The sequence below is a fragment of the Marmota flaviventris genome, chromosome 9 (genome assembly GCF_047511675.1).
Source record: "Marmota flaviventris isolate mMarFla1 chromosome 9, mMarFla1.hap1, whole genome shotgun sequence".
Lineage (NCBI taxonomy): Eukaryota > Metazoa > Chordata > Mammalia > Rodentia > Sciuridae > Marmota > Marmota flaviventris.
In genome coordinates this window covers 78,802,974-78,813,837 of record NC_092506.1, presented here as the reverse complement: position 1 = coordinate 78,813,837, position 10,864 = coordinate 78,802,974, and the positions used below count along the sequence as shown (strand labels likewise).

General features: G+C 34.7%; 1 non-coding gene across 1 annotated transcript; it reads left to right on the top strand.

Annotated features, from left to right (window-relative positions):
• The first annotated feature begins 6,173 nt into the window (after nt 1-6,173).
• Nucleotides 6,174-6,246, top strand: Trnav-cac (transfer RNA valine (anticodon CAC)). Its single transcript has one exon. It is a non-coding gene; the product is annotated as a tRNA-Val (tRNA).
• The last annotated feature ends 4,618 nt before the right edge of the window (nt 6,247-10,864 follow it).

Here is a 10,864-nt window from a genome sequence, read left to right as displayed (position 1 = left end):
TTTGTCCTTGACCACTTTTTCTCTCACTCTGCTTCCTGGCCACAATGAGGTTAGGAGAAACTTTTTTTTTTTTTCACTATATACTCTTCAACTTGATAATTACTTTCACGTTAAATCTGAAGCAGTAGGGTGAAAGGGACAATGGACTAAAACTTCTGACTTGTGAAACTATGTGCCAAAAAATCTTCCCTTTTTTTAAAGTGGATTTTCTCAGGTATTTTGAAATAGCAATGGAAGGCTAACTAACACACATCACAAGAAAAGGAAGAGACACTAGAAATCATGCACAGAAGAAAGGCAATGTGAGCATATAATGAGAAAGGAGCAATCTTTAAGCCAAGAAGAAAAACCACAGCAGTCACTAAGCACAACACTTTGGATTGAATACCAGATCTGTGAGATAATAGATTTGGTGATTTAAGGCACCTAGTCTGTGACTTAGCAGCCCTAACATCCTAAGATACTGATAACTCATAATTTGCTTTGTCTTAGGGTTAACATCTTTGATTGTCTTTTCTCTTGAAATTTGGTCAAATGTCTCTGGTTCTTGTACTTCGTTTTTGTTCTTGTAATGTATTCTGGGCATTTTGAATACTATATTATTTTATAGTATTTTATAGTGTTTTATAGTATTTTATAGTGAATAGTTTTTATTCACTGCTGTTACCAAAAGACCTGACAATAACAACTTTAGAGAAGGAAAAGTTTACTTGGGCTCATGTTTCAGAGGTCTCAGTTCATAGACAGCCTGCTCTATTGCTCTGGTTAAGATGAAGAAGAACATCATGACAGAGGGGCATGGCAGAAGGAAAGCAGCTTAGGACATCCTTCCAGAAAGCAGACAAAGAGACAGAGATAAAGATAGAGACAGAGATAGAGATAGAGAGATAGATAGAGAGATTAAGCTCCATTCACATAATATATATCCCAAATGCATTCCTCTAATGACCCACCTCCTCCAGCCACACAATACCTGCCTACAGTCTACACCCAGTTAATCCTTATCAGGCTATTCACACACTGATTAGGTTAAGGCTATCATAGCTTAATTGTTTCATCTCTAAACTTTCTTCCATTGTTACACAAATGAGTTTTGGGGAAAACTCATATCTAAACCATAACATCTATTATTCTATAGATTCGAAATCCTGTAAAAATGCTGTGGAGAATTTCATCATTCAGTAACTAATCTAGTATTTAAATGTAAAATGTGTTCAGTTCTGATAGATGTTTTGAAGTGTGACACCGAAGACACTGTCTTGCTATTAATACTGAATTTTAGGAATACTATTTTGACCCACATTGTAAAATTTTACTGATGTGATTAAGTGGAATTGATGGATTTTGAGGAAACAAGTGCTCCTCTTCTATACAAACACACCCTTGTTGTTATTACTGACATCTGATAGATTGAGATTATAGCAGTTTCTGTGATTTGAAATACATCTCTTCTGTGTTCATTTTGTAAAATCAGTTACTTTGACTAATTAGTGCTTTTTATAAACTTTACCTAAGTCATGACTAAAAATAACAATTATGTACCATTTAGAAATAACACCATTTTTAGGTAAACAGGTGTGTTTCCCCTCAACATGTTTTTTTTTAAATTTTATTTGAAACTTCAGTAGTTATAATATGTAACAAGATATTATTTGATATATAATTTAAAATATTCTAAATTTGTATAGGCCTTGAAAAAGTTGTTTCTGCTATTGGCATAGTTGATAACCAGACAGCTGAGGTCTATTTTGTGTGCCTGCACACTGTTTAGAAAATAACTCCACATATGTTCACAGATAAGCTTTTGTTTGGGTCACATGTTGTTTAAAATATGTTTATCACAAATAGCATTATCTTGGCTTTAACATTATTTTTCAAAAGTCTAGGTTTTTCTTTTGTGAACAAAAATTTAGCTCTCAATTTATATAGCCTCTATCACTTAATACATTTCAAAATCCCAGCATTAGCCACAGAGTTATAAGATGAAAGTTTACTAAACTGCAAGAAATTCCTTTGCTTGTAGGGAATATAAATTAAAAATGAATAGGACAAAGATAAGTATCTCAACAGTTACACAAATTCCACCATGCCAAATTATATTACATTAACAGAACATCAAATCTCAAATGATCATTTACAATAGTTTAAAGGCCAAATTGCCTATAATCTATAGAATTCATGCTATTGAAACCCAGGCACAAGAAATCATATATTCAGCAAAGTGGCTTTAGAATGACTGTGGAGTGTGTGGGGGGACAAAATAAGCAGTCTAACGCCATGGAATTCAGTGAGCTTTTGGAATGCAAATTTCAACTGTCAAATCTTAATTAAAAAGTACCAGTCAGCACTATTTAAAAATTGGAAGAGAACTAAGTGGTGGGTTGTTGGAAAAATGTGCAACTTGCCTTCTAAATAGAGTAGGTAGGCTGACAGGTATGTAATTAACATCACAGCAAGTGAAGGAAGGAAGCCCACTCTAGCTCCTTAAAGGGAGGAGCTTCAACAATTTTCAAGGCAGAGAAAAAGGTTCTTCAATCAGCGTTAATTTATAATTCCTTTTATTTCTAAAGAGAATCCACTTTTTGTGTTGAACTTCCTTGAACCTTAGAAAGCAGTGACATTTGGAGAGTTGAGGTTTTATTTTACAAGGTTAATATTAACATAAATGCTTTGGTACCTTGTGTCAATTAGAACACTTTCCCAGGTTTGTTGGGCTGCTGGTGTCTTTTCCTTGACAGTGCTCTCCACTTCAGCTCTTTATTTGTTTGCTATATTGTTTCACTTATTATCTAAGAAAGGAAAGTTGGCAGCCATCATTTCAAAAAGAGAGAGAGTTCAGATTTCTTTTTATTGCTGTGGAAATACCCGGGAACACTTAAAATTCACAAGACTTTGGCACTGTATGATATAACACACTCAGGCCCAGACTGATTTACGAAAGACAGACAATTGCTTTGTTCATGGTTTTCCTTAGAATTGTGCACTGTTATGAAATTTTTAAATGAAGTTAAGCATGAGAAACATCTCTGAATAGAGATCAATGGATAATCCAACACAGAAAACAAAATTTAAACTGCTTTTTAAAAGACTGCCTCAAAACAGTATTATCTCATGGATAGAGTCTACAGAAGAGAATTGGAGGAAATAATTCACTTAAGACATTGAGTCAGGATACTGGATCAGGGGTCTTGACAAAAGGTAGAACCTAGATCATAGGAATTTTGGAGGCACTAATGTGGAAGGTGGTCATGCACTGTTTTATAACAGCAATCATACCTAAATTCTGTTGGGTGTACTGTGAGTTCAGGATTTCTGTAGAATCAAAACATCAATAAACATCTGTTTAAGATAGTGCTTTAACTTTCTGACATTACATTGCCTTTTGTTCAGCCAGTATATACAAAGAATTTTGAAAATTGACAATTTGGATACAAAGACTTTCAATAATTTCATGGCAAAAGATAGAAAATCTTCTTTCACTTTCCTTAGTACATATTGTGTCAGCTCAGCACATTCAAGTAATGGCAGCTATTCAGATATCTAACCACATGGAATTCCTTAACTCAGAATTGGAGAAATAAAAACAAAGCAGAAGAAAAACAAAAAATAAACTCACAACTGAGCCACTTTATTTTTTCTTTTCCTTGTGTGTTTTTTTTTTTTAATTAAAGCCTCTGAAGTAAAGCAAATAATGAATGTCTCTTGCTTATTCTAAGTACTTACTGTGGACAACGATAGAGGAAAAGATCACAGTGTGCTACCTCCAGCTGCTAATTCCTACACACTTCATTAATTACTCAGAATTCAGAGAAGCAGAGTATTTAATTATTTTTTCAAGTGTAAAAAAATTGACCACCATGCAAATGCACATCATAGTTGTAGCATGAACAGTTTTCATGGGAACATTGCAGACAGTGAAATATCAAGTAAAGCAAAAGCACTGACAAATAAAACCAATGTGTGTGAGTGCCCATGTTACCTAAAATTACATAACCCATTCACAACAAAGAAGCATGTTTAGCAAAATATAATTTGATTTTGAGGATCCATTTCTACTCTCTTATGCTAACAGCTTGAGAATTAGTACCATGGGTCACCTGTACCTTGAAGTCTGCCAGTTTTCTCTTCAGGAGTATTATCATGGATACCTCTTTCACTTTTCACAGCAGAAATTTTCCTTGAGGGCTAGATTGGATAACTCATTTGGGCAGCCTTTCTAAAAGGTCATGCTCACTAACTGCTGAGAAATTAGTTGTACACTAGACAGCAGGGAGGGCTTTTAAAGATCAAGTTAAGGCATGAAGAAAATAATAGGAATTAACCATTCCAGGTAAGGGAGGTGAAGGGTAGTAAGGGAGGAGAATGGTCCACTTAATGGAAATAGTATTTACAATGTCTTGAATGTGGACCAAAAAAAAAAAAAAAAAAAGCATGCTTGAATCAGTTTATTATCAATGAAGTAAAATTTAGCTGATAATTACATATATCCTGAAAAACACTAAAAATCATAATGCTATAAAATGTTAACAAAAGCAGCCCAGTACCCCTGTTAATGTCTTGGAAAATGTTGACATCCTCATAAAAAGTCCCTTGTGATCACTAAGTAGGAATATACAGACAATATGTCACACACTACACCTTTTTTTTTTTTTATAAAACTCCTTTCTTTTTTTTTTTTTTATTAGTTGCCCAAGACAATACAATGATCTTGACATATCATACATTTGATTCAAATAGGTATGAATTCTCATTTTTCCACGTGTACAGATTGCAGGATCACATTGGTAAAATTCCTTTCTTTTTTTTTTATTGGTTGTTCAAAACATTACAAAGCTCTTGACATATCATATTTCATACATTTGATTCAAGTGGGTTTTGAACTCCCAATTTTACCCCAAATACAGATTGCAGAATCACGTTGGTTACACATCTACATTTTTACATAATGCCCTATTAGTAACTGTTGTATTCTGCTACCTTTCCTATCCTCTACTATCTCCCCTCCCCTCCCCTCCCATCTTCTCTCTCTACCCCATCTACTGTAATTAATTTCTCTCCTTGTTTATTTTCCCATTCCCCTCACAACCTCTTATATGTAATTTTGTATAACAATGAGGATCTCCCTCCATTACCATGCAATTTCCCTTTTCTCTCCCTTTCCCACCCACCTCATGTATCTGTTTAATGTTAATCTTTTCTTCCTGCTCTTCCTCCCTGCTTTGTTCTTAGTTGCTCTCATTATATCAAAGAAGACATTTGGTATTTGTTTTTTAGGGATTGGCTAGCTTCACTAAGCATAATCTGCTCTAGTGCCATCCATTTCCCTGCAAATTCCATGATTTTGTCATTTTTTAGTGCTGTATAATACTCCATTGTGTATAAATGCCACATTTTTTTTTATCCATTCATCTATTGAAGGGCATCTGGGTTGGTTCCACAGTCTAGCGATTGTGAATTGTGCTGTTATGAACATCGATGTAGCAGTATCCCTGTAGTACGCTCTTTTAAGGTCTTCAGGGAATAGTCCGAGAAGGGCAATAGCTGGGTCAAATGGTGGTTCCATTCCCAGATTTCCCAGGAATCTCCATACTGCTTTCCAAATTGGCCGCACCAGTTTGCAGTCCCACCAGCAATGTACAAGAGTACCCTTTTCCCCACATCCTCTCCAGCACTTGTTGTTGTTTGACTTCATAATGGCTGCCAATCTTACTGGAGTGAGATGGTATCTTAGGGTGGTTTTGATTTGCATTTCTCTGACTGCTAGTGATGGTGAGCATTTTTTCATGTACTTGTTGATTGACTGTATGTCCTCCTCTGAGAAGTGTCTGTTCAGGTCTTTGTCCCATTTGTTGATTGGGTTATTTGTTTTCTTATCATTTAATTTTTTGAGTTCTTTGTATACTCTGGATATTAGGGCTCTATCTGAAGTATGAGGAGTAAAAAATTTGTTCCCATGATGTAGGCTCCCTATTTACCTCTCTTATTGTTTCTCTTGCTGAGAAAAAAACTTTTCAGTTTAAGTAAGTCCCATTTGTTGATTCTTGTTATTAACTTTTGTGCTATGGGTGTCCTATTAAGGAATTTGGAGCCCGACCTCACAATATGTAGATTGGAGCCAACTTTTTCTTCTATCAGACGTAGAGTCTCTGATTTGATATCTAGTTCCTTGGGCTGGGGATATAGCTCAGTTGGTAGAGTGCTTGCCTCACATGCACAAGATCCTGGGTTCAATCCCCAGTGCTACCAAAAAAAAAAAAAAAAAAAAAAAAAAAAAAAAAAAAAATTTTACACTACACCTTTTAAAACTTTTCTTGGCTCATTTTTTGAGCCTAATCTATTGTTCCTTTCTTGTGGAGAACACTCAGCTTTTTCTCTCACCCACAAAACTTTAGCCTATAATGGACCTCTGGGAATCTTGTGCCTAGATAATTGAGACAAGTCAGGGGTAGACTTCTAAAAAGCTGAGAAACAATAGGACCATCTCCATGTAGGGTATGTAAACTGAGTCATCTTGTTATCAGTCTAGGACCAACTAGGTAAATATACTGACTTGTATTCATAGCATATTGATGTTCATGTTTATGCCCAACAGAAGTTGATTATATTTAATCTCATTTATTAAATAATAGATGCATTTTTTATATTAACCCCATTTATTTTGTAACTTGATTATTTTTTTCAAACTTGACTTTATAACAATTATTATTATTTATTTATTATTATTATTTTTTTAAATTTTTTTATTGTTGGTTGTTCAAAACATTACATAGTTCTTGATATATCATATTTCACACTTTGATTCAAGTGGGTTATGAACTCCCATTTTTACCCCGTATACAAATTGCAGAATCACATCAGTTACACATCCATTGATTTACATATTGCCATACTAGTGTCTGTTGTATTCTGCTGCCTTTCCTATCCTCTACTATCCCCCCTCCCCTCCCCTCCCCACTTCTCTCTCTACCCCCTCTACTGTCATTCATTTCTCCCCCTTGTATTATTTTCCCCTTTCCCCTCACTTCCTCTCGTATGAAATTTTGTATAACCCTGAGGGCCTCCTTCCATTTCCATGCAATTTCCCTTCTCTCTCCCTTTCCCTCCCACCTCTCATCCCTGTTTAATGTTAATCTTCTTCTCATGCTCTTCGTCCCTACTCTGTTTTTAGTTACTCTCCTTATATCAAAGAAGACATTTGGCATTTGTTTTTTAGGGATTGGCTAGCTTCACTTAGCATAATCTGCTCTAATGCCATCCATTTCTCTGCAAATTCTATGATTTTGTCAATTTTTTAATGCAGAGTAATACTCCATTGTGTATAACTGCCACATTTTTTTTTATCCATTCATCTATTGAAGGGCATATAGGTTGGTTCCACAGTCTTGCTATTGTGAATTGTGCTGCTATGAACATTGATGTAGCAGTGTCCCTGTAGCATGCTCTTTTTAGGTCTTTAGGGAATAGCTGGGTCAAATGGTGGTTCCATTCCCAGCTTTCCAAGAAATCTCCATACTGCTTTCCAAATTGGATGCACCAATTTGCAGTCCCACCAGCAAGGTACAAGTGTACCCTTATCCCCACATCCTCCCAGCACTTGTTGTTGTTTGACTTCATAATGGCTGCCAATCTTACTGGAGTGAGATGGTATCTTAGGGTGGTTTTGATTTGCATTTCTCTGACTGCTAGAGATGGTGAGCATTCTTTCATGTACTTGTTGATTGATTGTATGTCCTCCTCTGAGAAGTGTCTGTTCAGGTCCTTGGCCCATTTGTTGATTGGGTTATTTGTTATCTTATTGTCTAATTACCTAACAAAAGAAGTGAAAGACTTATACAATGAAAACTACAGAACCCTAAAGAGAGAAATAGAAGAAGATCTTAGAAGATGGAAAAATATACCCTGTTCATGGATAGGCAGAACTAACATCATCAAAATGGCGATATTACCAAAAGTTCTCTATAGGTTTAATGCAATGCCAATCAAAATCCCAACGGCATTTCTTGTAGAAATAGAGAAAGCAATCATGAAATTCATATGGAAAAATAAAAGACCCAGAATAGCAAAAACAATGCTAAGCAGGAAGTGTGAATCAGGCGGTATAGCAATACCAGACTTCAAACTATACTACAGAGCAATAGTAACAAAAACAGCATGGTACTGGTACCAAAACAGGCGGGTGGACCAATGGTACAGAATAGAGGACACAGAAACCAATCCACAAAACTACAACTATCTTATATTTGATAAAGGGGCTAAAAGCATGCAATGGAGGAAGGATAGCATCTTCAACAAATGGTGCTGGGAAAACTGGAAATCCATATGCAACAAAATGAAACTGAATCCCTTTCTCTCACCATGCACAAAAGTGAATTCAAAATGGATCAAGGAGCTTGATATCAAATCAGAGACACGGCATCTGATAGAAGAAAAAGTTGGCTACGATCTACATACTGTGGGGTCGGGCTCCAAATTCCTCAATAGGACACCCATAGCATAAAAGTTAATAACTAGAATCAACAAATGGGACTTACTCAAACTAAAAAGTTTTTTCTCAGCAAAAGAAACAATAAGAGAGGTAAATAGGGAGCCTACATCCTGGGAACAAATCTTTACTCCTCACACTTCAGATAGAGCCCTAATATCCAGAGTATACAAAGAACTCAAAAAATAGATGCATTTTAATCATATAATTTAATGAGATATGAATTATTGTTGTTGCTTTACGCATATAAATAAAAATCAACAATGGATCATTGAATTTACTAATAAAATGTTGTTTCATTTGAGATATGAGAGTGAAAAGCCAGACTTTCAGTAAGTTTACGCATGAATTGTAGACAAGGAAGTAAAATCTGTGAGGATAAAAAATATTTCAATAAAATGGACTGTGAAAATAAGAGAGGATATAAAATAGTGGTAAGAAGAGATATAAGGTCAAAAGATCCATTTTTTTGCCAAACTTAAGAGGTTTAATTAAGCATGTTATATACAGAAGGGCCCTCAAGAGAGAGAAAAGGTAAACACTGGGAGAAAGAGAAAATCATTAAAATATGCAATTGGCAAGCTTTCACTTAAGTATCATACTTTTAGAACCATATATCTAAATTTATTTTAAAGTTTTGTAACTAATAACTGTGGTAAATTATTTAACAGATCACTCCTTTGCTTATATTATAGTCTTTGTTACTTAGTAATATTTTTATTGATTTATAAATAGAAGAGTAACTATTAAATTGCCCTGTTATAGCATAAACAGACAAAATTATCTATAATGTTATTAAATCATTTAATTACAAAAAAGCATGGAAATAAGTGTTTTAAGATATTTTATTTTTCCTATGCCAAATACTTCAGAAAATTAAATAATTTAGAGAATTGGTGAGAGCTACTTTTGATGAAAATTTTATAATTGTGTAAATCTTTGTTGTTGTTGTTAACTCTCTTGAGCTCTTAGAAAGACAAGCTATCCTAAAAAGTAGAGGCTAACTGTAAAGTAAATTCAAATGAATTATTCAAATACATATAGATCCATTAAGCATAAGAGTCTCTGGGGATATTAGGGAGTCCTTGGTCTCAGATATGCTACGTTGCTTCTCATGGATAAGGCATTTAATGTATTTTAGTATATTTTCATACATAGTACTAAAACAGCGATTAGTATGGTAATAGTTCCATACTAATGAAAAACAAGACAATGGAGTAGTCATGTAGACTTATTTCTCCAATATGTCTATCTTTATGGCTTCTGTATCACTTGTCACCATTTGTAATCTGAAAGAGCCACTAAAATAAAAATCAAATCACAATATACCATGGTTATAAGATCCTTGCATATAGTACGTAACCTGTTCTATAGCCAGTTACAAATGTTTGACCATCCCAGTCACTTCATGCTGAAAACCATAGCTTCAGATGAGCTGTTTCTCCTTGGTTCTTCTGCTGGACCTCCACCTTGTATTAGTGCCTGAACCTATTTTCTCCTAAAGTGATACCCTGACTTAATTTCTTTGGAGATTTCATTCTTATGTGGTATAAGCAGAAAGAAATTTATTGTGAAGTTTAAGTTTTAACCTGTCACTTTTGTGGACCATTTCCAGGATTGCCCAATTTATCATTTGTAATTGTACTTTATTTTTCTTGAAGGATACCCTCTAAATTGATAAGATAATGTTCCACAAATCTCAGATCTGTCTATAATTTTATGAACATACCCACCCACCCATAAATTTGTGCATGGATGTGTGTGTGTGAATACATTTAATGTATTTTTTTTCTTTTTCTTTTTTTTTTTTTTGCTGAGTTCTTTGACCTGATAAAAATCATTAACTTTTCACTAAAGCTAACTCTTCTTCCTTCAAGCTAGCTCATCTTCCTTAATCACCTGTTTCCATGCTATCAGTCTGAATAAAAACTTGGGAATAGTGATTGAAGTCTCTTGTTCCCATCCTGTATTTGCAGTTCACAAAACCTATAAATCTCCACTTAGTTCACAGGTTTCCATTTCTATTAGAGCCATCATAATCCAGGTTCTGCTCACTACTCTCATCCCCTTCACTACTAACACTCTCGTCACTTGGATGTTATAATTTTTTATTACTGCATTTAGGCATCTAAATTTCTACCTGGTCCTGCCCCTGTCTGAGAGTATATTTTCAACATAGAAGTCTTAATTTTTCTTAAAAACTTAGTTATTTCTTTAGAGATGTATTTCAACATGTCAAACCTCTACCCAAACCCTGAACAAGCTCCCATTTAAAACAAAAATTAGAGAGTCCATCAAACCCCTAATGCATCTTCTCAATTCCCATGTCCTATCTCACTTCATTCATATTGCTCCAGCTGCATGGATTTATAATCTTGTCTT